We start from the raw sequence: 27594 nt of genomic DNA, 5'->3' as shown, positions 1-27594 counted from the left end.
TCTTCTGACCTAATCAAAATGCTTGGGATTATCTGGAGAATGCTTTTAGCACAACAGCTGGAGTTACTGCTTCACATTGACAACAGAGTCTGAAGAGGGCAAGTTACCCCTCTGGAAAGATTGCTTCACATTGATTGGAAATGGAACATGACACCAGAAGTTATGCTACTGCAAGTGTTTCCCCACCCACAACTTACTCTGGTCATAGTGACTTGAATCTTCCCAAGTTGAGAGCGGGAAATTGTTTGGGACTTGACAAATTTACTAGCACTGTTCAAATTTCCTCTTTACAGCTAATTTCAGTTCACATTAATCCCTTTTCCAAAAAGTTCACATCAGTTCGCAGTTCAATTCAAGTTCATCCAGATGATCCTTTGCATTTTTTTTTCTTTCAGCTTTTAGAATGCTGCAAACTGCTGTGCTAAAATGTAAAATATAATTATGAAGACTAAGAAAACATCAAAACATGTACACAGCGGAATGCAAATGGTTTAATTTACTTCCCCCGACCATTACATTTTGTAACCTTAAAAGCCCAAAGAGTCTAAGGAGAAACAAGAGAATGAACATGAAAATGAACTAGAAATGATTCAGCGTTCTACCTCAGAATAGACTTGATTCATGTTCACTTTACTCAGGAATTATGGAACCACTTTCAGGTATGGCTCAGAGATTTTTTTAAATAATTCAGAGGACTTCATTAAGACAAACAAGTTCATTCCATGTACTGATTATTATTGCATTCTTACTTTAGAGAGGGGTGCTGGTGGAATTTTCTGCCTTAGGTGTCAAAAGAATGCAGCCAGCCACAGTATGCATCTTTATTTGTTGGCGGTGTGTGTTTACTGTTCTATCTCGGTCAGGAAACGTCTTGAGCCAGCTCAAATGTAGTGAGCGATGCAAGCATTCTCCCCATTTCTGCTTTGGGCAGGCTGAGGCAAGCCTTGGATGTTCTCGCAAAGATGTAAGGAAAATCACAAACAATGGGCGGAATCCAATGCCTTTGTTTTACAGGGATTTTTGCTTGTGCTGTGAGGCTTATCCTTTTCATGTGCCTCTGAGCCCTCCACAAATCTGCTCTGGAGGATTTGGGGGAACCCTCAGAACATATTGGGGGGGGGTGCGGTGGGAGGAGAAGGGGAAGTTCCTTTGTGTAAGGGTAAATCCTTGTGCTAACAGAAGAAGAGACTTGATTCTACTGTGGATACAACCCACAGGATATTTGGAATTCCTCCAGAGGGCCGCAAATAGGCTGGGCAGGACCTGTGATTGGCTGATGGGTCTTCTGTTCTGCAAGCTTTCTTTAGATATATACCGACAGGTGTCAAATGAAAATGTGCAGGGGAAAGAGGTCTGCTTGTAGTCCTTTTTACACACCGAACCAGTTCTGTGTTATGCTGATTAGAACGGTAAAGTTTTGCTGTAAGATTTTTATCAATTCCCATTAGATGCTGGTGTATGTTCTTGAATCCTGCATCGAAGGGGGTCAGACTAGAAGACCCTTGAGGTCCCTTCCAACTCTTATTATTCTCAGACCCTCCGATTCTTTGAATACTGACTTCCTAGTAAAGGTGTACTGCAAAAGCATGCAGTGGTTAACATTGGCCAGTAGATGGTGCAGTGGGTTGAAGATAAACTTTTGACAGCAGGGATCCTTGCCAAGTTCCTGTATAAAAGCTGAGAAACATTTGCTAAATGTAGCCTGTGGAGGGTGGTACTGGAAATTTGATGCGCCTACCGATAGCCTGGGGTCTTGCATATCTTAGCTGCTGTTTTCCCTTGTATCACCTCTACCAACCCTGCCCCGTACCTGTGGTTTACACTAGCAAGCAAGGAGTAGATTAACATGGGGATTGGCATAACGCTTGAATCAGCACGCCTGATTCAGAACTGGCTGCCAAGCAAATGATCTGATGTATTTATTAGATCACGTAGCCATCTGGCAACAGCTGGTTCCAAGATCCAGGGATCATCATGGCAGAGGGTCCAATGCACGGCAAAGGATGAGGACACTCGCCATTCAAGGTTGCCAACCCCACACCCCCTCAAAGTGCTCTGGAGAGCATTTATGAAGTCCAATTTTACCATCCGTGCTGGGAAGCCAGGATGGTTGGAGACAGCTTCTGAAGCACCAACTTTCCCTTAAGAAACAGCAAGAAATTCCACAGCAACTTTAGGAAGTTTCTTCCACTGCGGAGCTGTTGTTATAGTTACCTCATGTTGCTTCTTGCCTTATCTTCAGTTCTGCCTCCTTTAAAAAAATAATATGGTTTTTTTGTAATACACAAAGAAAAAGGAAAAACGGTCATTACACCTATACCATACAAAAAACAAATAGACTTAATACAAACTGACTCAAAGACACAAATGACTTCCCGTCTACTCCTTAATTCAGGTATACAAACTTGTTGCCGATACAAACTGTTATAATTTGACTGCATCTTAATTTATCTTAAGTCTCACATCATTCTTAAAGCTGCTACTGAAGTTAATCAAATCAAATCAGTTCTGCTTCCTCATATATCTTTAAATGTTTGAAAATCTACCTCCATGATCATATTTTCTTTAGGGCCTAGGCTAAACATATTCCCAACGCCTCAAAGGACTTTGCCCCAAGGAAGAAAATGGATGTACGGTAAATCTTTCTTGTTTACGGACTGTCTTCATGAAATATGGCCTGCAAGCTGAACACGAATGAGACCCTTACGTTGAAAATAATGGATACAAGGTTTTTGTTCATACAGCCTAAAGTGGTATTGGGTTTGGGGTTTGCTTTTTGTATAATAGCACCACCATATTATTGGCTCATGTTCAGTTTGATCTCCAGTCTTTCTGCCTTATCAGCCTACATTTTAGGTCATGGCTATGAGGGTCTGGGGCTGTCCAACTCCCATCAGCCCTGGCAGCATAGCCAAGGGTAAGGGATGTGTGGAGTTGGAGCTGAACAGCATCCGGACGACTAGAGGGTCCCCCATCCCTATTTTAGATGTCCTACCATACTAGTAAATTTAGCTTTTTGCAACAATAGTGTGGAATGTTTTCTACATCATCCTTGTAGCAGGCAAAGCAGGGTTGTTTCAGGAAAGGCAAGGAAAAGGGGAGTGAAGGACATTCGTAGTTCTTACTAGAATGATTGTGCTATCCGCAAGTACTGCTGTTCTAAATAAGGAAAGCCAGTGTGGTGTAGTAGTTAAGAGCGGTAGTCTTGTAATCTGGGGAATCGGGTTCGCGTCTCCGCTCCTCCACATGCAGCTGCTGGGTGACCTTCTCTGAAGTCTCTTAGCCCCACGTACCTCACAGGGTGTCTGTTGTGGGTGAGGAAGGGAAAGGAGAATGTTAGCCACTTTGAGACTCCTTCGGGTAGTGATAAAGCGGGATATCAAATCCAATCCAAACTCTTCTAAATAACCACTTTGCTGATCCTGAATACAGTTAAGCCTTATATAGAATTATTGCAATCTCTCCTGCATTTCATGACCATTTGGGATCACTGGTTGTTATTACTATGTATTTAACAAAAATTTATATGCTGCTTACTAAAGCAAAAGACCTCTACACAGTTTGAATAATAAAGCCATCAAAAATACCAATAAAAACAAACATTAAAAACAAATTGCATTTAAAATATAAAATAAAACCAGTAATTATAAGACATTTTCACTCATTTAAATCATGCATCAAGACAACATGATAAAGTTACATGCCAGGGTAGGATTGCTGAAATAAAGAAGCTTTTTTCTTTTAAGCAGGGGCAGAAAATAATACAGTGAAGGTGCCTGCCTAATATCAATGGGCACGGAGTTCCAGAGTATAGATGCTGCCACAATTAAAGGACCGATTTCTTGCAAATGCAGAATGGACATTCATATGTGGCACCTGTAAACATGCCAGTTCCTCAGATCTAAGTGGTCAGGTGGACATATATGGGGCAAGGTGATCCTTCAGGTAAACTGGCCCCAAGCTGTTGAGGGCTTTATACTGTATACTAATAGGAGCACTTTGAATCTGACCTGCTAATAAATCATCAACCAGTGGAGATCTCTGAGCTTGGGTGTTGTATGCTGACAGGGTCTGCACTGACTGCAGTCTCCAGACCAAGCAGAAGGGAAGCACCACATAGAGAGCATTCCATTAGTCCTGACTGTAAAGTTTCCCTTTATATCCTCCACGTATATATGATTGCTGCCAGAAATTAATATAACACTTCGTTGTGTGTCTGGTGTAGTCTATGAAAGCTTATGCCACAATACATCTGATAAGCTTCAAGGCTCTTTTTTGTTTTTTCAAAGACAAAATCCAACATGAAATCGCTAAACCAGAAATATGTTTGTTTCTGTTTCTCCATGGCTGAAACAAAACAATGGTTTCCTCTCCCACTGCAGGTGTTTAAAATAGCACAACAAAGTTCGGAAGATGGTTAGTCATTAAGGTGCCACAAGGTTGTCTTTTGTTCTTATGAGGGGCCTATATGGCAGCATAGTCCCCACAACTGAGCCTTCTTCTCAGAAAGTCCATCGGTTCTCCATGCATTCCTCCTGCCCATTGAATTAGAAAGTTACCTGCATAAAGTGACTGCAGTGACCTTTCTCCTTCCCTTTCTAGCCTCCTGGGGGAAAAGGTGGCTGTGTTTGAGCTCCCAGGGAATTTGAGCCCATGTATGCAGAGAGCTCTGGAGATTGTGGCAATTGTTGATTCTCTCCTATCTGCTGTGTCATAGTAGTCTACCCTGGCCGGGGGGAAAGTGCCGTGGTCTTTTTTTCTGGTAAGGACCCCCAAGGCAGCATATCAAAACCTAATTGTAAACAATACATGTTACATTACATTTGACCATTGCTAATTCTCAGTTGGTGCCTTGTATGCATGGGTAATAATATCATGCTGAAGTTAGCCCAGACTCCATATTGGGGCCATATGGTCAATCTCCCAAAACATGAAATTGAGGAAGTGTCACAAGAAATATGGCTCTGTTGCTACTTCCTTTGCTCTTCTTGGTAATACTTAGTATAACACAACATGTTATCTTATCACAGAACCCATGGTGTGTACATGCAATTCCCAGGTAGTTAGCAATCCATGCATTAGCCAGACCCAAACCAGCTTATTTCAACAAGATGGCGGCCTCATGTGCTTTCAAAGCATAATCTAGGATTTTATTGTATTGTGCTTTTAAAGGGTGATATTAACAGTCCAGGTGGTTGGATTAAGACCTGGGTGACCAGGGTTCAAATTTCCACTCTGCCCATGGGCAGGGGAAGCAGCTTCCCCTCCCAATCAAGTAAATAAATAAAAATACTTAACTGACCAATTGCATTGCAGATAACTCCATTCTGCTCCTCCTAACATAAAGTCTGCCCCCTCCCCCAATAAATCCTGGCTACGCCCATGACTCTGCCATTTGACTACCTGGGAATTGAGTGTACACCACCATGGGTTCTGTGATGATAAAAAGCTGGAACATCAATGTAAGAAAACAAATTTTGAAAAATAAACCAAGATAAAAGGAGGTTTATAAAACAGCACTTGGATAAAATAAAACAAGCCAGTTAAAATAGCTCAGGAAGAGTTAGGAACCTAGGAAAATCATTCTCATTCTTTAACGCAGGGATGGGGAACTTCTGGCCCTCCAATTCCCATCAGCCACAGCCAGCATGACCAGTGGTCAGGCCTGATGGGAACCGTAGTCCTCCTGGATGGGCATGGGAGGAATGGATGAAGAGTTGGAAGAAGATCAGAGAAGTGGCTAGCTCCATCCAGATTCTATGCTACTTTATTTATTTCATAAGATTTATATACAGCTTGATTGTAAGCAACCTCAAAGCTGTTTACAAAAAGATAAAACCATAAAATTACCAATAAGAAGAATTAGCAAAGGCTAAGATAACAATGCCTGGCGTGCTCTGGTCCATGGGGTCACGAAGAGTCGGACACGACTAAACGACTAAACAACAACAACAAGATAACAATGAACTAAAAACATGCTCCAGCTTCCTAAATATCTGGGTAGGCTTGTCTAAAGAAATACGTTTTTAGCAGGCACACACAAAAAAGTACAGTGAAGGTGCCTGTCTGATATCAAAAGGCAGTGAGTTCTGAAGTGTAGGTGCTGCCACACTTCAAGATCTTGTTCTTACAAATGCAGTATGGATATTATGGGGCGCCTTTGACAGTGCTGGTTCCTCTGATCAAAGCAGTCAAGTGGGTGTATATGGAGTAAGCCAAAGTACTAAAATAGTTCCATCTCCCCAACCACTGCAGTACAGTATTATGCCAGCAACATAGCAATCAAAACTTAACAGACACCCCCTTCACTGCATTGGAGTAAATGGAAACTTCCAGGAACTTTGATCTTGCAGTGCTCATCAATATATCTTCTTCTGCATTGCAAAGCGCTTGTTCCCATTGCACAGACACCAATGCAAATGTATTGTGTCCAGTTGTATGAACCCCATTGTGTGGGAAGGTGTGAAATGGTTTCTGCCATCACTACCTGCTGATTGGTGTCTTCCGTGCATGACTAATGTGGGGGTGACATCAGTCACCATCAGCATGATTGGCAGGTGACAAGATAGTTTCCAAGGGCTCTGTGCAAGTGGATGTTGTTGCTGTTGCTCTCAGCTCCCTCCTCCATCGCTATTATTGTGCTTTTGACTTAATTGCCCATAAATCTTACACCATGTAGGCCCCAGGGTTGTGGCAGCCATATTAGGTGAACCATAGGGCTTGGTCGGGTTTGCCTAATTAACATTAATTTTTATTAGGTTTTTAATTATTAGCCAAGGACACCAGCAGTTCTCTGACTATGTCCAAGGTATACAAGAATACTACTTAACAAACCTTAATGAACATCTATTATAGGAGTTTTATTTATATCATTTCCAGTACTTTTATTAATCACTTTTGGATACATGTATCTAGGGGGAAAGTATCAGCCCAACATTCCCTATGTATCCTTGGCATTTGTTGCATATATGGAAGCACTGGATACATATTTCGGTGTTTAATCTTTTCCGGAGATTGCACACGTGTAATTGAAGTGGAATGAACTAGGCATGGAAGCCACAATCTGCACCCACAAGGCATCATGTTCAATACATCATCATGTTGCTGCTGTAATACAAGAACCAGGACACAACTAGCTCCCTGTGTGAAAATGAGGTGGTAAAGTCACCTCCTGAGGACTTTCCCACTTCAGTATAAAAGTGTAAATCAAGCTTCAGTTTAAATGTGGGCTGCAGATGGCTGTATCTGCTCAAAAGCTAGCAAAACAGAATAACACCCCCAACCCAACCCACATCATTTCAAATGTCAAACCATTTAAAGTCACTGCACCCCTATTAATACATTCATTGGAAATAAAATTCTGGGCTGGGTTAATCCAGACACCTTGACATAACAAGCAAACTGTGTAACATTGTGCCAATGTGTCAGGTCCAGAAAAGACTCCAAAAAGTATAAACAAAAAGGAGATTAATTAGTCTATGAGTATCCCAAGTGAATGAAGTTGAGAAAGGAAATAAACAATAGGAAGGGAAAGCTAATTGGGGATAAGCAAGATCTTTTAGCTTTCAACATGTGGAATGTTGCTGTTACAAAACAAGAGCACTTACTTCTAAATATCTAATTTTATCCTGACCCTTTAACTTGAACCCTACACAGCCATTTCACATGACCTGGGCCTAATTTTTGAAAAGAACAGAAGCTGTGAGTCATGGCATAGAGCCTGTATGTTGATTTTGAGCGACCGTCTTGGAAACTCTTATATCTTGGTAGGAAAGGCTGTTGCTAGCAGAAATCACCCAGCTTGGGACTCTTGCCACTTGAAAATGAGACTGGTGCGATTCAAGTTTTTAGAAGTATTGTGCGTGCATCCCCATTAGTTTGTGGCTGTCATTTCTAGAAAGATCTGGTGAAGAACACTGAGCATTTCATACACTCTATACTTTGGCAACGCTGTGAAGAGAATTCAAGATATGTCTGTCCTGCCAATTGCTGAATCCCTAGATTGCTCATCGTTGCTTCCATTTGATCTTCCACCAGCAATGGTGCAAACAGCTAAAATATCTTCAGCTCTGTAACCAAGATAGTTGCAAGACGATCCGAAAACACACACACACAAATGTGCTAAATCGTCCACCATTTCTTTGTAGACAATCAGCTGCCTGAAGCACAACCTTGATAAATACTGGGGGAGATTTCTGGATGGTGCTGGATGGTATACCTTCCCCTCCATAATGTGGGGGCAGAATATTGTGCTGCTGGTGCAGGTTGTGTTGAGTAGGGTAGCCACAGCAAACACAATCGCCGTGTAAGGGGTGTGAGATGGCTGTCAGCTCACTCAAACACCAGTAGCCCTTACTGGATTGCTTTAGGAGCATGTGGATCCTCTTGGAGAGACATTATTATTATTATTATTATTATTATTATTATTATTATTATTATTATTATTATTAATTTCATCTATGAATTGTTTCCTATGGGACATTTCAAAGTGATTTACAGTATAATAAAAACATATATGAAACTGTTAAATATACAGGTCACTCACAACTTGCACACGTTTAAATCATGCACATTCGGGTGGCAGAAAGAGGGTGGGCATCCAGGAAAAAGAACTTTGGCAATCCCACCCACCATTGAACCCAATGCGTTTCAGCTACTTTGGCTTTAGGCACTATTCCCAGAACTTAATCCCAGTATAAGTTGAGAGTCGCCTGTATAGCTAAAATAACTTCATGTGTAAATAAACAGCAACACCATACTAAAAAAGAAAAAGAAAAAAAGGTTACAACAACAGGCACAAACATAGGTAAAGGTAAAGGATTCCAGGACGGCTAAGTCCAGTCAAAGGCGACTATGGGGATGCGGCGCTCATTTCACTTCATATCCACAGACAGCTTTCTGAGTCATGTGGCCAGCATGGCTAAACTGCTTCTGGCGCAATGGAAACAGCACAAACATAAAATCTGTCCAACACAGATACCAACTGGGATCATTACTTCCACTGATAAGACTTGTCGAAAGAAGAACATCTTTAGCAGGTGCTGAAAAGATATCTGTATGAAGCAGTGACTCCTGTCTCCAGTGTCCTTGTAGCTTCCGCGATGTGTGTGATTGTGGCAGGCCTTTTTATGTCTCTGCAGTTGCACAAATCAGAAGTTGAATAAACAGAAGGGGCACTGAAAATGCTCCTTGCTTCCTCCAAGGTCAGGGTCCACTTTCTTTTCCTTAAAATACCTTCCATCTCTTAGTTAGGTAACAAGTTGTTTTTCAATGGAGTTTGATTTTCAGACTTGCATTGGTGAGCATTGCAGAACAATGCCAGACACCAAAGTGCCCACTTAGTAAACACCAAGCATCTATTTTTCTGCTTTAGTATTTTTACAGAAACCAAGTGTTTCTTTTCACTTTTGGTCACTTAATGACTTGACTACCTGAGCCTTTTGTCTCAGGAAACAAAAAGAGAGAAGAATGGACCTTCAGGCAGAGCTCAGCCCTAGAAACTGTTTTGAGTGACGAGACTCCATGAGGGCTGTGTAATAACCCTTTTTAAAACTTGTTGCTTTGACTTTGAATAGAAAAACACACACGCTCCTCCAGCATAATGGGAAGAGACTTCAAAGGACATGGTTTCTATGTAGGCGAGGACCCTGGTACTTCTCTTTTTAGAAACAAACCACCAGAAGAGAGGGAGAAATGGTGTTAAACCATCAGAGAAGTCCAATACTATTTTAAGAGAACTATTTTTGAAGGCAGCTCTGCTGGTGTGGGTACTGCATCCAGGGCTGAGGTCATGATGGGTTCATGGTTTCTTAGACATTAAATGGTGGTTTCGTGAGTCCGACTGTGGGAGTTTCTTTATACCACTTGAGTGTTTCGGGGAGGAGGTCTAGAGAGCACAGGATGTCGCTGGTGCTATCTGCAGCAGCCAAAACCTGGTGCTGTAATGTCTGAGCCTGGGCTTGGAAAAGACCCCGATGATATCACCCTACAGAATTGCTAAGAGACAGAAAATGGGAAAGGAAATATTCAAAAGTTCTTTCCAAGTTCTGCAAGGCAAGAAGATTAGCACGGCTTTCATCCATCTCATGATTCAAACTGAGGAACTATTTCAAGGCACAGCAACCAGAAGGGCAATTATTCACTCTCTTTTCTTTGTTCTGCCTCTCTGCTCTCAAGGTGATCACCTGCCTATTATTTTACGGGCAGGTGATCACCTTGGTCATATGGACAAGAAAGAATGGACTGAGTCACCATAGTCAGTGCTGTAATGTGAGTTGAGCCAGCCCACATTCCAAAGGATTGTGAGAACCAGCCCCAAATAAAGTGCATTTTCATAGACCAGGTTAACAACAGTGGTTCGAAACAAAATGGGTGGAATTCAACGCTGCACTTTCCCAATAGTTCTGGCCCTGAAAGTAATGCAGCTTGTCAGGTAGAATTATGTTCACTGCTCACCTCAGTTGTGTGGGGTCTATTGTGGTTGCTTATTGGTGAAAGAGAGCTTGTTTGCATCTCTTCAAAGATACTCTCTTACTGTTACCATCATCATTTATTGCCTCCTATGAATTCTGGCATTGCATCTGCGCAGAGCCCTGGCTCAAATTTAAGCCTTCCTCCATCCCTAAAACCAGAACCTGTTTGTGCATCTAGATCAGGATCATGGATCAAGCAGCATGTGAACCATACAAAAATAAGTCAGTTCCAAATATAAGTCAATTAACCACCTGAGCAAACTGTGTGATGTTCTTCATTTTTTCCTTAGGTGTAGGCAGTCTTAAAGCTCCACTGAATTTCACAGCTGAAGCAAAAAGTCATGAATGTGGATTCTTGAGTAATCCTAGTCCCCCGTTTGTGCTGTTGGGGGAAGATTAGGACGCAGCAGGTGTTTACCTCCATGTAGCCCAGCCAAACTCCAGCCACCAATGGCACAGACTGTTGACAGGCTACCTGTGGTGGTATTCCTAAGACAGACCCAATCCAGGCCTTTCTGCTGCACTAGCCTGGAGCTGGCCCTGAACAAATCAAGAAAAAATTATGCCACCCAATTTCTTCCCTGGCCAGCAGTGCTTGGATGCAGCAATGGCTCCCCATTCTGTTTGCCCAGGTGGAAGTCAGGATTGCTCCCTGAGACTTTGCTTGCTAGAGCATTTTGAAATCTCAGGCATTTGTCTTTAATTTACAGTTCTGGTAATGAAGTCTTTGGACTGGTTAATTAACAGCTAAGCAGGCAACAAATTTCAGTGGTGTCATTAAAATGATGCCTTCTACTGAGGACTAAATTTTAGATCACAAGTACACACACAAAAACAATTACCCTTGGCCCCCCCAAAAGATATTAAACATGACATTAAAAGTTATGATAATTTTTATTACAATTTGAGAACAGATATATATGCTTGAAGGGGGGAAATATTGAGCTAAAAATGTGCTTGCCACTGAACTTTTTAATATTTTTTTAAAAAAGTGATTTCCCCTTATTTCCATCTAACAGAACTGCTTATCATGGGCCCTGATACTTACTCATTTGCTTGGCCTCAGTCATCCCATCTCAGCCAACCACTGTTCAGTAACTAAAGATAGACCTTTTAGGTGGTCTGCAATTCCATACTCACAAGGGCATCAGAGCAGGACAATGCAATCATGTTCCACTGCTTCACAATAAGCCTTTAAGGAAATGAGAAATGAGGATAGTCAGCCTGCTAACCCCCCGCCCCATTGCCATTTTGGAATGGTCACAGGATCGGAGGGGAGGGGAGGCAGACTAACTGTCTCATCTTGTGAACACATTCATTTAGAATAAAGGTAAAACAGCCACATAGCCTTGGATCCTGAGTTTCCTTTCTGCAAATGGACTACTGGCAACACGAGAACGGGCCTTCTCTGCAGTGGCCCCCGTCTGTGGAATGCTCTCCCTAGGGAAGTTCACCTGGTGCCTTCATTATACACCTTTAGGCGCCAGGCGAAAATGTTCCTTTTTAAACAGGCCTTTGATTGATCTGATTGACATCCTATACCCTTTTAAAATGTGGCTCTTTTTTGGGGGGGTTGTTATTGGGTTGTCGTTTTTATGTTGATTATATATATTGTGGTTTTTATGTTGATCTTTTCTGTGAACTGCTCTGAGACCTCTGGATAAAAGGAGGTATATAAATTCAATAATAATAATAATAATAGTGGTGGTGGTGGTTTTTACTGAAGGGAGTTGTGGGAGTCCAACAACATGCAAGAGGTCACAATTCAGACTGCAATGGCTACTGTGTAAAAAAGAATAAAGCGTGATTAAGAAAACTAAATGGGTAGGTATACTTCACATCAATGGAACATTTAAAGAAACAGTTCTTCTAGATATAGAACAATGGCAGAATTTGTGAGGCATGGTTTGGGGGATGAGTGGAGACCATGGTGAAATCCTTCCCTCTTCATGGCTGGAAAATGAGCTCTGGAATAGAAAAAAGTGTGTGTCACGCTGATACAGTAGACTAGGAAGTGAAACCTAAAAACCACCTTCCTTCCCTCTCCCCAAAGAGACGGCTGAAGAATGAATTCATGTATTGCTCACAGCTGAAACAGGAACTTGGTGCTTATTGACAACTGCGGGGCCTTGTCCTTCTGTCTGAGGTTTAAAATTATATTTGTGGCTACTTATTCCTATTCAAAGGCAGCTTAAAAGAGTTTTGCTGTCTCTGTCTTCAGCTTCTTAAGATATCTAGAAGTACTTCAGCCTTGAGCCATTTCCCTGGGCAAGGCTGCCTGAGAGGAATTCTGCATGCTGACCTGGCCCGCCAGACCCTTTTAACTCAAAGCCTGGCCAACCACCATCTTCTGGCTCAGGAGATAAAGGTCTAGGTAGCTGCCCTGCACTATGCTTGCTGTATAGTAGTGGAAAGGATCTCCAATGAGCAGGGGTCCCCAGGCTCCTTGGACTGACAGAACCACCTCCCACAATTCCTGCAACACCCACTATTATTTTTGCGCACGTTCAAGATGCCCTTGAATGCTTTTACCCCTTTGTAGCATTGACACTGTCTTGACACTGTGGCTTCCCTGGGTGCTTCTACATTTCTCTTCTGTATGAAGGGCATTGTACTTGAAATGCGTGCTTTAGTAAAGTATTTTTCCAGTGAAGCATTGTGTCTGTTATTCTTTTTCTGTAGCTGCAAGCAGAAGTATATTTGACTAATGCTGCACTCTGGAAGTCACTGGGACATTGATGATGATGGGTTTCCTTCATCCCCCCTCCCATTCATCTAATGGGAAGTTACAAAAGGGAAAAAAAACATGAATGAGGGGATGATTTGAATGAACTGAGTGTTTCTGCTCAGTGCTTGCCTGACTAAGGAGAGCGAGCTGGTGACTCAAAGCCTGTGGAGAGCAATGTAGACAGGACAGGTTCATTTGCAAAGCTTGGCATAACCAGACACTTTGGGTGGCTTCCAGCACAGATAAAAACATAATAAAATGTCAAACTTTAAAAACTTCCCTATTCAGGACTGCCTTCAAATGTCTTCTAAAAATTGTGAAGTTCTTTTTCTCCTTGACGTCTGATAGAAGGGTGTTCCACAGAGCAGGCACCACTGCCCAGAAGGCTCTCTGCCTGGTTCCCTGTAACATCACTTCTCACAGTGAAGCTGGACCTCAGTGTCCAGGCTGAAGGGAGTGGAGATACTCCTTCAGATGAACACTTCTGTAGATACTGTCCAGGGTTCCTTTACCTTTTTTTACCACTGTGCAGTGGCACAGAACTGTAGAGCCACCTTCCTGACATCACTGTAGCTTACCTGAATGGGGCTGGGGCAGGATGGTGGCATGGCCAGGGTTATGCGGGTGCCCCAGCAGAGCCAATGCAGCTCTCATGCTGGGCCCACATAACCCTGGCTTTGTGTCCTCTCTGCTGGACCCCAGCGCCGTCTGGGTCAGCTGCAGTGAATTTTGGGAGAGCTGCTCCACCCCGTGCTGGCAAATCTTTTAAAATGTAGTATAAACACTGACAACTGGGAAACACTGGCCTGCGAGCGCTCCAGTTGGAGAACAGCCTTTACCAAAGGTGTCATGGGCTTTGAAGACACCTGAACTCAGGACTCAAGGGAGAAACATGCTAAGAGGAAGGCACGCTTGGCAAATTCACACTGTGATCAACTCCTGCCCGGAAACCAATGTCCCCACTGTGTAAGGACTTGTGGATCCAGAATTGGCCTCCACAGTCACCTACGGACTCATTGCTGAAACTGTGTTTATGGAAGACAATCTTACTTGGCTATGAATGATCACCAAAGAAGACATCCTTAGATGCTGATATCTTACAGGTTCCAGATTTTCCTCCGACTTTTCTACCCTCTCATTCCAAGTTGCTTCTACCATTTCTCTCTCACACGCCGATCTCACAAATGTCATCCTTAGTGGGCTATGGAACACACCTGCCTCTGAGTCCCTTCAGACCTTTCAAGGAAGATGCAGCCATTTCTGGGCTATTGGGACTTATTATCCAGCAAGCACTCTAGGAAAAGGCGCATCTGGCCCGCTTAGCCTCTGACCATTAATAAAGTTTAATGACCACCAACAACCATTAATATAGCAGTCCTCCTGGTCCCATAAACGCTCCTCCTGTCCAAAAGTCCCAATGTAGGGACCAATTAGAAGAGACATGTCTTTTGCTAAGCACAGAATGGGAAAATGGGAGCCCGAACAGCAGTCACCGGTGGCTATGAAAGCAGTCAGGCCTGTTCGACGCTGAGTGAGAAATTCAGCCTGATAATCCTGCCAATCCCAGGTCAAATGCTAATGTCCCTTCTCCAAACTTCCCGGCAACCAGTCCAATAACAGTCTTCAAAATGTGCAGGTTCTGGGCTCTTGGTACCAGATTAGCTCTTCTGCTTCCTTTAATTTAGAAAGGTCCTGCAGAGCTGGACAGCTGCCAGTCAGTCTGTCAAGACAGGAACTATTTTGGGAATTTTTATGATGGAATAATATTTTTTTGGTAAACAAACGGAAAGCTGTTATACAGGGACCTTCACCTCTCAGCTCCCGGTTCACCTCCCTCACTGCTTCAAAGCCACAGTGGTTGCACTGTCCATCATGGAGAACTCCCCTCATAGCTCTCGTGGGGACAAAATAAACAGCAGCTTTTTGCTCTCTTTTCATTAACTCTTCAACACAAAAATGCGAGTAGGGGGGGGGAGCCTTTCTGGTTGAATGGGCAGAATTAAGCATTTGCCCACTGGATTTAATCTTTCAAAGTACCTCAAGACATACTGGCATAGAGCCAGCAATGGGAACTCTGCAAATACACATGCAGCATGCTCTGTTTGCCATTTTAAAAATCACCACAACTCTTCTTTCCCACTTTGCCATTCAGCACTTTAGCTTTCAGTAGTGAAGCCTAGCCAAGAACAGACAGAACAAACAGGATAGAGAAGGGGAGTGTTCTGGTCTGTTGGCCCTGGTCATGATTAGCCAAACGGAATAATCTGACAATTGGTTTTTTTGGGGGGGGGGAGCGGGTGGACTGAACTGTCCATACCATGATTTTAAGTCCTAACCATCTGATTCCATTCTGGTTCAAGTGGAATCTCTCCCTTTAGTACAGGTCTGGCTTGTCCCAATATGTGTATATTTCATTTCCCCTTAAATTATACATATTGGTAAAGGGCAAATGCAAATTATTTTGGCGGGAGGGGGAAGTCCATGGCAGAACCACCACTTCCTAAGTCCTGATGGATTCTTGCTGATAAGCCCATTCCTTCCTTCCTTCCTTCCTTCCTTCTTTCCTTCTTCTTCTGTAATTCAGTTTTTAAAAAGCATTTTTATTTATTTTAAAATATTTATATACCATTACATATCAGAGAGGTTTACAACAATTATACTTGAAACCATACAATGATTGAAAATCACATAAAAAGTGACTCAGAAATCAGCTATTATGGAAAGATGCATTCTTAATTGTCTGCTTAATTCCCTCCCACTGGGAACTGATTGCCTTAATTCCCTCTCACTGTTTTCTATGGAAATGGAAATGAAAACAACTACATTGGCTACACAGGGCCAACATAGTTTTTCTCCCTTGGGGGGGGCTGTTATAGGAGGAGAAAGCTTTGGATCTTGTGCACCGAAGACCTCTCTTGATCCACTCGCTGGCTCTCAAAGTGAACCATTCACAGTGGGATCAGGTGTTAAACAGGGTTATGTTATTGCCCCAATTCTATTAATTATTTTCATTGCCATGATCCTACACTTTGTCGAAGGGAACTCCCCACCAGAGTAGAAATCATATATTGAACAGATGGAAAGGTCTTCAATCTGAGCAGGCTGAAAGCAAAGAGTAAGTTTACAGTAACTTCCATCATAGAGCTTCGGTACGCTGATGACAACCTCCAAACCATCCTAAATATATTTGCAGAAGCTTACGAAAAACTTGGCCTATCACGCAACATCCAAAAAACCAAAGTGCTGCATCAACAAGTACAAAATAACCCCTCTGCAGCACCACATATCCAACTCAATGGTGTAACGTTGGAAAATGTTGATCACTTTTCCTACCTAGGCAGTTATCTCTCCCCAAGGGCCAACGATGAAATCCAGCATCGCCTGAGCTCTGCAAGTGCGGCTTTCTCCCGATTGAAGGGCAGAGTGTTTGAGGACCGGGACATTCACAGGGAAGCCAAAATGCTGGTTTGCAAAGCTATTGTACTACCAACCTTACTATATGCTTGTGAAACATGGACCACTTATAAATGCCATCTCCAACTCCTCGAAAGATTCCATCAACGGTGTCTCTAAAAATTTTACACATCACTTGGGAAGACAGGCGAACTAATATCAGTGTACTGGAAGAAGCAAAGATCACCAGTGCTGAAGCAATGATTCTTCAACATCAACTTCATTGGACTGATCATGTTGTGCGGATGCCTGATGATCGTCTTCCAAAGCAACTACTCTATTCCGAACTTAAAAATGGAAAGCGTAATGCTGGTGGTCAACAAGAGAGGTTTAAAGACTGTCTCAAGGCAAATCTAAAAAAATGTAGTACAAACACTGACAACTGGGAAACACTGGCCTGTGAGCGCTCCATTTGGAGAACAGCCTTTACCAAAGGTGTCATGGACTTTGAAGACACTCGAACTCAGGACGCAAGGGAGAAACATGCTAAGAGGAAGGCACGCTTGGCAAATCCACACCGTGATCAACTCCTGCCCAGAAACCAATGACCCCACTGTGGAAGGATGTGTGGATCCAGAATTGGCCTCCACAGTCACCTATGGACTCATTGTTAAAACCGTGTTTATGGAAGACAATCTTACTCGGCTACGAGTGATCGCCAAAGAAGAATAAGGAGTATCCTGCCCCTTCAGACCTCTTCCCAGTCCTACAACCAACAGAGCATTCATAGCAGAGGAAGGTCAATCAAATGTGGAATCTGAAGGTATCCATTATACAGCCATAAAAAGACAGTATTTTATACAACTGTTTGCACACACAGGTGTCCACAGGGGAGGGCAAGCAGAGAATCATCCCCTCCCCTCTGGTGAACTGTAATTTTCAAATCCCCTGCTTTCATGTCTTAAAAAGTGTAGAACCTGGTAAATGAAGGAAAATGTGCATGCTTATCTTGTTTATTGTTTTGAAATTTGAAAGCCATCCTGGGTATTTGACTGAAGGGCATTTGAATGTATAAGCACACAGTACAGTTTTGTTGAGTACTTGTTGACAACCTTTGATTTTGGATTTATCTCCTCTACCTGCCCTTCCCTTCCTGTGTATTTTCTCACACAGATTTCTCCACACCACAGATAATTGACAGCACTTCTTCTTTGAAGAAGAGAGGGAATATTATTCCCACTTCTGTTTTATACAGAAGGCTTCAAAGTATAGTCAATATCTTAGCCAAGGTCTCAGACTATAACTTATGTGCAAAAACCTGCTGAATTCCTGCCCATCACCTTCTACAAGTGATAACTCACGAGGGAACTTCATTTTCGGGGACTGCACAAAATTCCAGTCATTTCAGGCTTAGGATACCTCTTCTTGCTTTTGTCCTCATTTTCTATCTCACTTCCCTCTCACCTCCTTGGCTTCTGTCCTCTTCATTTTAATTTGCAAGAGAGAAAATTCCAACCCCACCCAATTTTTCTGTCTCACCTGAGCTAGTCACATGCTCCCCTAATTATCTTCTCATAGATTCCCGTAAGACACATATCACAAGACCGATATTCTTTTTCACTTTGCATGCCTCTGTACAATTCTTACATTTAGGGTTTCTCACAGGGACAGGGAATGTGGGACCTTCTGGATCAGTTTCCAAACGTGGCTTTCCAAATGTTTTTGGACTACAAGTCCCATCATGGGCGTAGCCAACGAGGGCAGCTGCCCCCTCCAGATCAAGAAAAACAACAGAAATAACTAACTGGCCAATCACATTGGTTCTGCCCCTCCCTAACAAAAGTCCTGTCCCCCCCAAAAAAAATCCTGGCTATGCCCAGGATTCCCATCATACCTGACCACTAGTCTTGCTAGCTAGGGATGATGAGAGTTGTAGTCCAATAACAGCTGAAGACCCAAGTTTGGGAGGCACTGCTCTGGATGTTGCTGAAGCACATGACCCTTCAACCCTGACAAGCTGGCATTGTTGGCTGGGGCAGATGTTGTTGGAATCAAACAACATCTGGAGGGCCCCAAGTTCCCCATCCCTGGTGTAACGTGACAACTTTATGTTGTGTGTCAAATCTACATCATATATGATCATCATGCTGCAACCCACATTCAGGGATCACACAGCTTGCAACTTGCAAACGGCTACGAGTTTCGTAACACGTGTTGCAGCCCTAGGGGTATCAAATTCAGTGTGTTCAAATAGCTAAATAACTAGATTTCTTAATCATGTCTTATGCCTGCAAAAAAACAGAGCGAAGCCATGACATGTACTGCACGTTTAAAAAGTTACAATCCTGTGTTTTCTAGAAGATAAAAGCTGTGTGAAACCAACTTATGATCCCTTTCCCTTTTGCTGTGATAGTTAGCTGCACATTAAGAGAGAAGTCCCCCCCCCTCACAAGCTTCGGCCTGCAATGACCCATTAGTCCTGTGTTATTTATGACTTTATAAGCTGTTCCCTTGGAAATAATGGGTGTAGTATCCCAAATGTGGTCTATGATTTCATTGCAGGATCAGGACGGAGGAACAGATGGTTTCTTCCTCCCTCTGAGCTCCACCACCGAATCTATTCTTTTATATCGGCAGAGTTGTGGGCAGGTGGCCTAGAGTACCTTAGGACCATGTGGCTCAAACGTGTAGTAAGGGACAGGAAGTTTTACAATCAAGAAAACTGTGTTGTATTTTTATTTTTTTTGTAGGGTGGGGGGCAGCATTGTAGGTGAACACTTGTGCAGCGCTGCTTAACCCTCCCTCACATATACGCTGAAGTTAGTATTTTCCAATGAATCGCTTTGAATAACACAGTTATTGTCCTGGAGGCCTGGGACTTTACAGGAATGAGCAGAAAGCGTACTTCTTAAAAGATACCAGGGGACCCTGACATCAGGCCGCAGGGAGTTAAGTAAGCTTGATGGGAGTTTGCTTACAAGCAGAGAAGCCTGCGCTAACAGCCCTGCTTTGTGTCATTCGGAAGCACAGGCTCCAGACCTTTCCGATTTCTCACCTGTCCAGACTGGTTGAGAGAAAATGTCTCTTTATTGAGGGCTGAGAAGAAAACCGCACCTATTGCCGCTTATTCCCCTGTGCAGTGTTAACCCTTCACTTCCAGGGAGTCTCAACAGGATATCCCTGGACCATAAACACTGTGTGTATTCAGCCAAGGATCTCTCTGGTGTTGTTTTATTATTATTATTTTTAAAAACCTGAGGTATAGTTAACCCTTCACTCACTAGCACAGAGCTTCCTTGGGGAGCTTTTCCTCAGGGGTATTATTCTTAACCCTCGGCTGAGTATCACCCAAGTACAAGTGGGTCCAACAGTCAAGAAGGAGGTTTCTGCACCTGGTGTAGAAGGATCTGAGGGGCATGCGGAGCTTGTCAACCTGGAAAGATAGCCCATCTAGGAGAAGGAGAACTCTTGATCCTAAACCTTGTGGGATATCTTTGGAAGAAGATAAGGCTCAGAAGTAAACCCTATACAAATCCAGAACAGAGTCCCTAAGATGGTCAGATAGGGCCTTGTACGCCTCCTTTCAACAATTCCTGCAGCCAAGCTGGTGCCAAACGTATCACTGTGTTTTCCTCTCAGCAGAGCTTGTTATCTGGGAAGCCCAGGGCCTCCATACACGCTGCCCAGGCATGTGCCCCAGGGAAGTCACTTCAGTGCTGCTAATGCAGGAAAAACAACATGGGAGGCAGTAGTTTTGATTAAGGCTGGCATATAAATATATTTTAAATAAAATAAAAATAAATTGCCCTGCTCACTCACTCCCCCCCATCCCTCCCTGGCTTTGCAGTAGCCATTTGCCCTGCCTTAAAATAGCTTTCTTTGAGAGTTCCTTAATGGCAGAAAACAAACCAGTATACTCTTCTACAACCCAGCAATTATGTAGCCAATATGGAAATGTAAAACTGAAAATTCAAAGTATGTTGCTGATATCTTGTACTGGGCTTACGGAGGCTACAGTAGACATATGTCAACTTTTGGCTTCCACTGAGCTCTGCACTGAACTCCCTGACGAAGACTTGAGTGAAATACAAAAAGTCCCACAACTTAAGGAGACGTTTCAGCTTCCAGAGTAGCCTGTTGCTGTAAATAAACAAGAGTCCTGTGGCACCTTCAAAACAAACTGATTAAGAGGTAACTTTGTGTGTAATAAGAGTTCACCTGAGGCATCTCTTTATGGATGTTGGTCTTGGAAGATGCCAAAACGTTGTTATTTCAGAGTGTTCATTTGGAGCTGATTCAGCGCATGCCCTGTGTGCCAGTATAGTGTGGTGTAGTGGTAAGAGCATTGGACAAAAACAAAGGAGACCAGAGTGCGAGTTCCCACTCGGCCACGAAATCTCCCTGGGTAGCCCTGGGCCAGTCACTGCCTCTCAGCCTCACCCACCTCACAGTGTTGTTGTGAGGATAAAATGGGAAGAGGGAGAATCATATGCATATTTGAAAAATAAATCCCTAAGCAGCAAGCAAGGTTCAGCACACTCTCTTTCAGTCCAAAACTGTGGCTGTTGTCTAGGAATTTCTCCCTCGCCTTTTTCAGTGTTTCAATAGAAAACCAACCGGCCGGTGCCAGCTGCACAGGAGGTCTCAGTTCCGATAAACGAGCACTGCCTTTTCTTTACCTGCTTTGTATCCTGCCCTGAGAGAGATCAACACGGCAAGCACCGCCTCGTGAACCCTTCCTTCTCCAAGAACTCGGCGGCTTCCTCCGCCCCAGCTTATGCAACCTTGCGGGCTGCCACCTTTCGTCACCCAAACAAAAGGTGCTGCGCCTTGACTTGAGCAGCGCCTCCGCCACGTGGGAAAAGCCTGCACCCATCATGGGGTCGCTGCCAGGCAGCTGCAGCTTTTGTTGCCAAGAAGAAAGCTTCCCCGTCCTAAATCCCCGAATAACTAGGGTTCCCACCCCACCCCATCTCTGGAAGGGCGGAGGAGATATTATTATGGCCGCCGCTTCCTCCCTTCCTCCACCCCCCCTCGAGGGGTTTCGAGGCCCCCGCTCGGCTTCCGCGCTCCATTTCCCAGCCAGCTACAATTATAGAATTCTAAAGATGGAAGGGACCCCGAGGGTCATCCAGCCCAACCCGCTACAACGCAAGATTCGAACCCACGACCCGGGGATTAAGAGCCTCGTGCTCTAGCTCTACCAAGCGCGCTAGCCAGCCTGCCAGTCGGCCCTCTTCCCCGCTTCCCGGCCTGCTCCCTCCCTGCCTGCTTTTCCTCTGATTTCTCGGAAGAATTCCCGCCTGCTGGCCTCCTTCGCCGCCGCTGCCCGAGTGTTGTGATGTTGTTTTCCCTTCGTCGCTATGGGCGGGGAGTTCCGACCGGGAGCGAAAAGGGGCGGGAGAGGGAAGGGGGCGTGATTCCGGCGGCCCCGACGGGGTGGTGGAAGGGGAGCACCGGGGGGACGGGGAGGCTGCTTCCTTCCGCGGGAACAGGCTCTGTGGGGTGAAGGGGCTTCTTACTCCCCCCAAAAAACCCCTTGTTTTTTAACCCTTTATTGTTTCTGGAACTTCACGCTGTTTGTAGGAGCAGCTGGACTGGGGGAATTAGGAGTAACCTTGTCCAGACCTTTGTCTGCAACACCCTATAGTGTAGACCACCTGGCATGGATCTTGTATATAAGACATCTCTGATATACACTGGGGTTGTTGTTCTTTAGATTACTCTGGCGTTACCTATGGGTTTGTGCGTTTTTCACTGTGGGGTGAAGGGGAGTGTGATCTTGTGCACAGACCCTGCTTGTGGGTTTAGCCACTGTGAGGACATTTGGGGTGATCTATAGTGCTGATACACTGACTGGCTTTCAGCAGAAAGCCTCTTAATTCATTGGACTAATTGTCGTTGTTGTTAATCTATTTTCTTTTAAGCCCACTTTTCCTCAAAGGAGGTCAAGGTGTCTTAGATTATTTTCTCTCCCTATCCCCATTTTAACGCATTCAACTGAGGCAGCATTCCCCATGTAGTGAGGGTGAAAATGTGTTTCTCGTGGGATTGCTGTTAAAAGCACAGCTGTTAAAGGCAAGGACAATGGAAACAAATAGATTTGGCTGGTTTTAAATGATAGGGCAACAGACAGCAAATTATGGGCATGCATGCACATTTTATTATAGAATCAATGGAGACTGAATACTTGCTTTTTTTCTATGTAGTCACTCCTGGAGACACTGGCTTCTTTCTGAAAGTAAAAACTCGTTGCAGATTGATTCTGCATTGCCCGCATAAAAACTCGTTGCAGATTGATTCTGCATTGCCCGCATAAAAACTCGTTGCAGATTGATTCTGCATTGCCCGCAGTGTGTCCATTTAAAGACAGATGAAAACAGATGCAGGAAGTCCTGGCATGCAGAGGTATATGTGCACCTGCTCAAGGATGTTGTAGGTGGATGCATACCAAGATTGCATACCTTCTTCATTCACCTGAGGCATGTGCCAGGAGGAAAAGGCATAGATAACCTAATCAAAGGGAGAGACTTCAAAGTCATATTAAGTAACCACACCCACTTTTGTGGACAACACATTAGAGTTGTAAAATTTCTGGAAATTTTGAAGCCATGGGAAAGGAACATCCCCACCCTTGTGGGTTTTTCTGGGGGTGGGGGGAAATTTTGGGGGAAATTATATATTTGATGGATTGACACAGTTGAATGGATAGAAAGAAGGAAGATCACCTGAAGTCTGGCTTGGAAGCACTGCAAGTGGACTGTTCTGCAAATGATTTGGAAGCCAAATGTTCCTCCAATATACACTGCTTAGAGATATTTTAAATATTAAACTGCATCTAAATGCTTTTAAATAAATAATAAAAAAGAAAGGCACATGAAGATAAATTATCGTGCAATGCACATGAAATAATCTTCTTTTGTAAACCACCTTCAGATGACTTTGTCCGGAAAGGATGCATATTAAGTGATTTAAAGAAAGAAGCTGTATTTATTATATATTTACAATAAACCGATAAAGGAGGTAAGGCTGTTAGCATTTTAAGTCTTTATTAGCCATCATCACTATATGAATGAAGCAGACTCAGTCACATGTGATGCTCATCCTAATTCCCATCTGACTTGCTGTCATAATTTTTCCAGTGGTGGTGGAAATCTTTCTTGGTCAGAATGCTGACATTGTCTAGACATTGTTTATAGTGCAATTGGATTCCAGGGGTTTTAGAACACTAATCGCCATTTGGAATCCTGCGTTTATCGTGGTTGGAATGGGTGGAGCTGAATCGTAATAACCGCAGTACCACTGGGGAAACGAAGCTGGGTGTGAGGGCAGTGCTGCCACAGGTAGTATATCATTCGGTCAAAGGATTTGCAATCTAACTGAAAGCAATGACATAACAAGTAACATAACCAATACTTGGAGAGGAGCAGAATGAGCGGAACAAAGGCTTAAGAATATACACACATTATTTAGTCGTCAAGATATATAACCTAGCATTTCAGTTACAAAACTTATGTGTGCATCTGTCAAATACAGTGGAAATACTCTGCTATGTCTCTTGATGATTTATGGTCCAATTCTATGCATGTGTACTTGGAGGGAAGTTTGTGTTCAGTGGAATTTACTACAATTCAAATGTGTATGAATGAATTATTCCTAGAGCTTATTGCCTATTTTAATATTCTCCCTTGTCCCCCATAAGCACTTTCCCCAATATGAAATAGGATCTTCATACATTATTTATATATTTTTATTTCTTCAGGATGTTTCATCTCACTCCACCACCACCACCACTTAAGCTTTTTGTCATCCAGACAAAACAAAAATGCATTTAATAATAACAACACTGGAGAAGAAAAAGTCGATAATTTTTTTTGCTTTTGGTGATATTTTATGGAAGAGAGCTTTTGTCCCACTCCCAGCCTGTTGTTCACTCATTGAAACTCCTGACTACTGTATTCCCAGTTGGTTTGACCTTGGGCAAATGGTAATTTTTCTTTGTCAGTATAAATGCAGCCACTGCAATCACGGACTTTTCTTTCCAAAGGAATAGTTTGTTTGCCCTCCAATTTCCCACCCTTTCATTGATGTTGCCTTTCAGTAAAGTTTTGCCTGCTGGTGAAATGTTGGGTAATTGATGGATCCTTACTACTCGTTTAAACCAAACAGAACGATGCCCATAAAATCGCCGTGTTTCTTTCATGTTTGCATAAACCAAAACCTGAACTGGGAAGGAGAGCTTCCTGTCCCAGCAGAGAATGAGCTAAAGATGTGGGAGCTAAAAACAACACTCAGTAAGGCAGGAACAGGGAACCTCTGACCCTCCAGATGTTGTTGGATCACAACTCCCATCATCCCTGACCGTTGGTCTGGAGCTGATGGGAGTTGAAGTCCAACATCTGGAGAGCCCCATCCCTTCACAAATGGATGACAAAGATACTCTCAACCACTCCCCTTATCACTTAGAATGATACTGAAAATGAGGGGAATACAGTCAAGTCTATATTTTTATTTTTTAAATAGTACTTCCTTGTTGAACTTTCGAGTAGTCTGGCCCCATTACTGTACTATTGTAGGTGCCCATTGGGGCTGGTATGATGGAGATAGCTCCACATTACATGGAACCAGAGCCAATGACAGACAGAGCCAACTCTAGTCCCCCCCCACCTTCTTAGAGACAGAAGAGGAAGAGGAGGAGGCTAGCAGCCAGGGCCACCCCATGAATTGGTTTTAAGTTAAAAGGCAGTGAGGTGGGGCTGAGGGCAGAGGTTAGAGGGGCAGTAGCCCATTAGCTCCAATGGCCCAGCCGCCAATGATTGCTGGTAAGGGCAAGATGGCAGTGGAGGTGGGTTCGAAGGGGACTGATATGACCCCATTCCACAATTTGTAACATTCAGCCGCAAGATATCCCCCCCCCCAAGCAGTATCTGTTAAGCATCTGCTCAAGTTCTGATCTTAACAAGTATTTGCATGATTTTCTGATCCTGGCCCTAATGAGTGCCCATCTCTTTCAATTTCCCATTGCCTAACTGGCGTTTCCTCTCACGCTGCAGCCTTATTCTGCTCCTAGGATAGGGAGCATGCTCTTTGACCACCGTGCAAACAAACGAAGGCTGCAGATCACACACCCGTAGAAAGACAGGATATTTATGCAATTTTCAGCAGGATGGCTTATGGAATATGCATATGACTGGGGTGCCTCTTGCTTCGTTTGAAAGGCGATTTGGGAAAGGGGATTATAGTCAGGCTAAAAGCTACAGAACGGAGGGATTAACTAACCTATATGTGCATTTGTTTCCCATTCTGTAGAAATAGAGTCCTGATTTCCACTGTCTTTTTTTGTTAAGTCTCTCTATGTCATTTTAAAAATGTATATATGTTTTATATTTTTGAAATGTTAAGGTACAATCCAATGCACAATTTATTGGGAAGAGGATTGGCCCTCAAATGTTCTGAAATGGTTATTTATGTGTTTTGTCTAATCCCCCCCTCAAATAAGAATTTCATTTTAACAAGTACTTTTTGCTAAGGCTGCATTTTTAATCATGGTACCTATATCCTCATCCTGAATAAAAATGTAAACACTGGGCCTGCAGTGTCTGTTGATGGAGCCTAACTGCACACTTCCCTGGTTGGAGCTGGTAAGGACGATGATGAAGGGGAAGGGGATATGGAATGGAGATAAATGCATCTCAAATATAATCTGTCCTTTGCATATTTACACCCACACAGAAATCACTCTTCTAAAATAAAGCAAAATTCCCCATGCTTGTCTAGGCCTAGCTACTGAAAACTGGCCCACACAATAGATGTTTAAAATGTGCCCTGAGGAGGCACCAGAGAGATACAGAGCTTGCTTTTTTGTTGAGGGTTTCAGTACACAAACCAATCAAGTTTATGACATAGGAACAGCTGCCTGTGTTAACTTCCTGAACTCTCCTCACTAGAAGGTCCAAAGATGGAATATTTCTGTCATGTTTGCCAGGGGACCATTGGTGACATCCAGTGCTGTATATATACAGTGGTACCTCGGGTTACAAACGCTTCAGGTTACAGACTCCGCTAACCCAGAAGTAGTACCTCGGGTTAAGAACTTTACTTCAGGATGAGAACAGAAATCGTGCGGCGGCAGCGGGAGGCCCCATTAGCTAAAGTGGTACCTCAGGTTAAGAACAGTTTCAGGTTAAGAACGGACCTCCAGAACGAATTAAGTTCTTAACCAACGGTACCACTGTACTCGGAAATAGAGTGAAGGGGGGGAAATCACTTAAACTAGACAGGAATGAGGCAAGATAGGTGAATACTTGAGGACTGGAAAGTGGCCAGTATAACACCAATTTTTTAAAAGGAATCCAGGGGGAGTCCGGGAAATTACAGGCCAGTTATCTTAATAACTGTTCTGGGTAAACTAGTGGAAAGCATTGTTAAAGGATTACCAAACATGCAGAAGAATAAGTCTTGCTGAAGCAGAACCAGCGTGGTTTCTGCAAGGGTAAGTTTTGTCTCACTAATTTTTTGAGGGTTTTTTTAGCCTTAGAGGGTTGTCAACAAACATATAGAGGTGATTAAGTTGACTATGTGTACTTAGGTTTTCTCTAGAATGCTAGGGAGGGAGGGATTCAAGTGCATTCTAGAAATTTAAATGTGTGCAATTAATTATCCACTTTTTTAAAAATTGCCTTTTGCAACTAGGAAAGTGACGGAAATGCATGGAAAGCTGTGGGGTGGATGAATGATTAATGGGAAGATGCACAAACACCACACAAGCAAATTAGGATGAATGTTGGTTGTTGTGTAACCTGCCCACAAACAAATCAGAACAAATGCTCCATAAAGACTCACCATAGTCTAATCTTTGTTTAAGCTTTGTGCAAGCAAGTCAATATGAATGCTCAGTAGGCAGGCTGTCTGGGGAAGCCCATAGGCATTCAAAATGCTTCTGATAAAGTACCTCCAGCATCCTGTTCTCTTGAGTACTACTGAATATACTGAATAAGCTTA

General features: G+C 43.3%; 1 long non-coding RNA gene across 1 annotated transcript; it reads right to left on the bottom strand.

Moving 5' to 3' along the window:
* Window positions 1-467: 467 nt before the first annotated feature.
* LOC309539064 lies at window positions 468-21986 on the bottom strand. The gene is made up of 2 exons (XR_014222652.1): window positions 21273-21986; window positions 468-2251 (listed from the first exon to the last, which is right to left on the bottom strand). It is a non-coding gene; the product is annotated as an uncharacterized lncRNA (long non-coding RNA).
* Between the last annotated feature and the right edge of the window lie 5608 nt (window positions 21987-27594).

The sequence above is a fragment of the Podarcis vaucheri genome, assembly GCF_965113315.1.
Source record: "Podarcis vaucheri genome assembly, chromosome: 1".
In the NCBI taxonomy this organism is placed as follows: Eukaryota; Metazoa; Chordata; class Lepidosauria; order Squamata; family Lacertidae; genus Podarcis; species Podarcis vaucheri.
The sequence above is the reverse complement of the archived record's forward strand: the minus strand, read 5'-3'. Positions and strand labels throughout refer to the sequence as shown.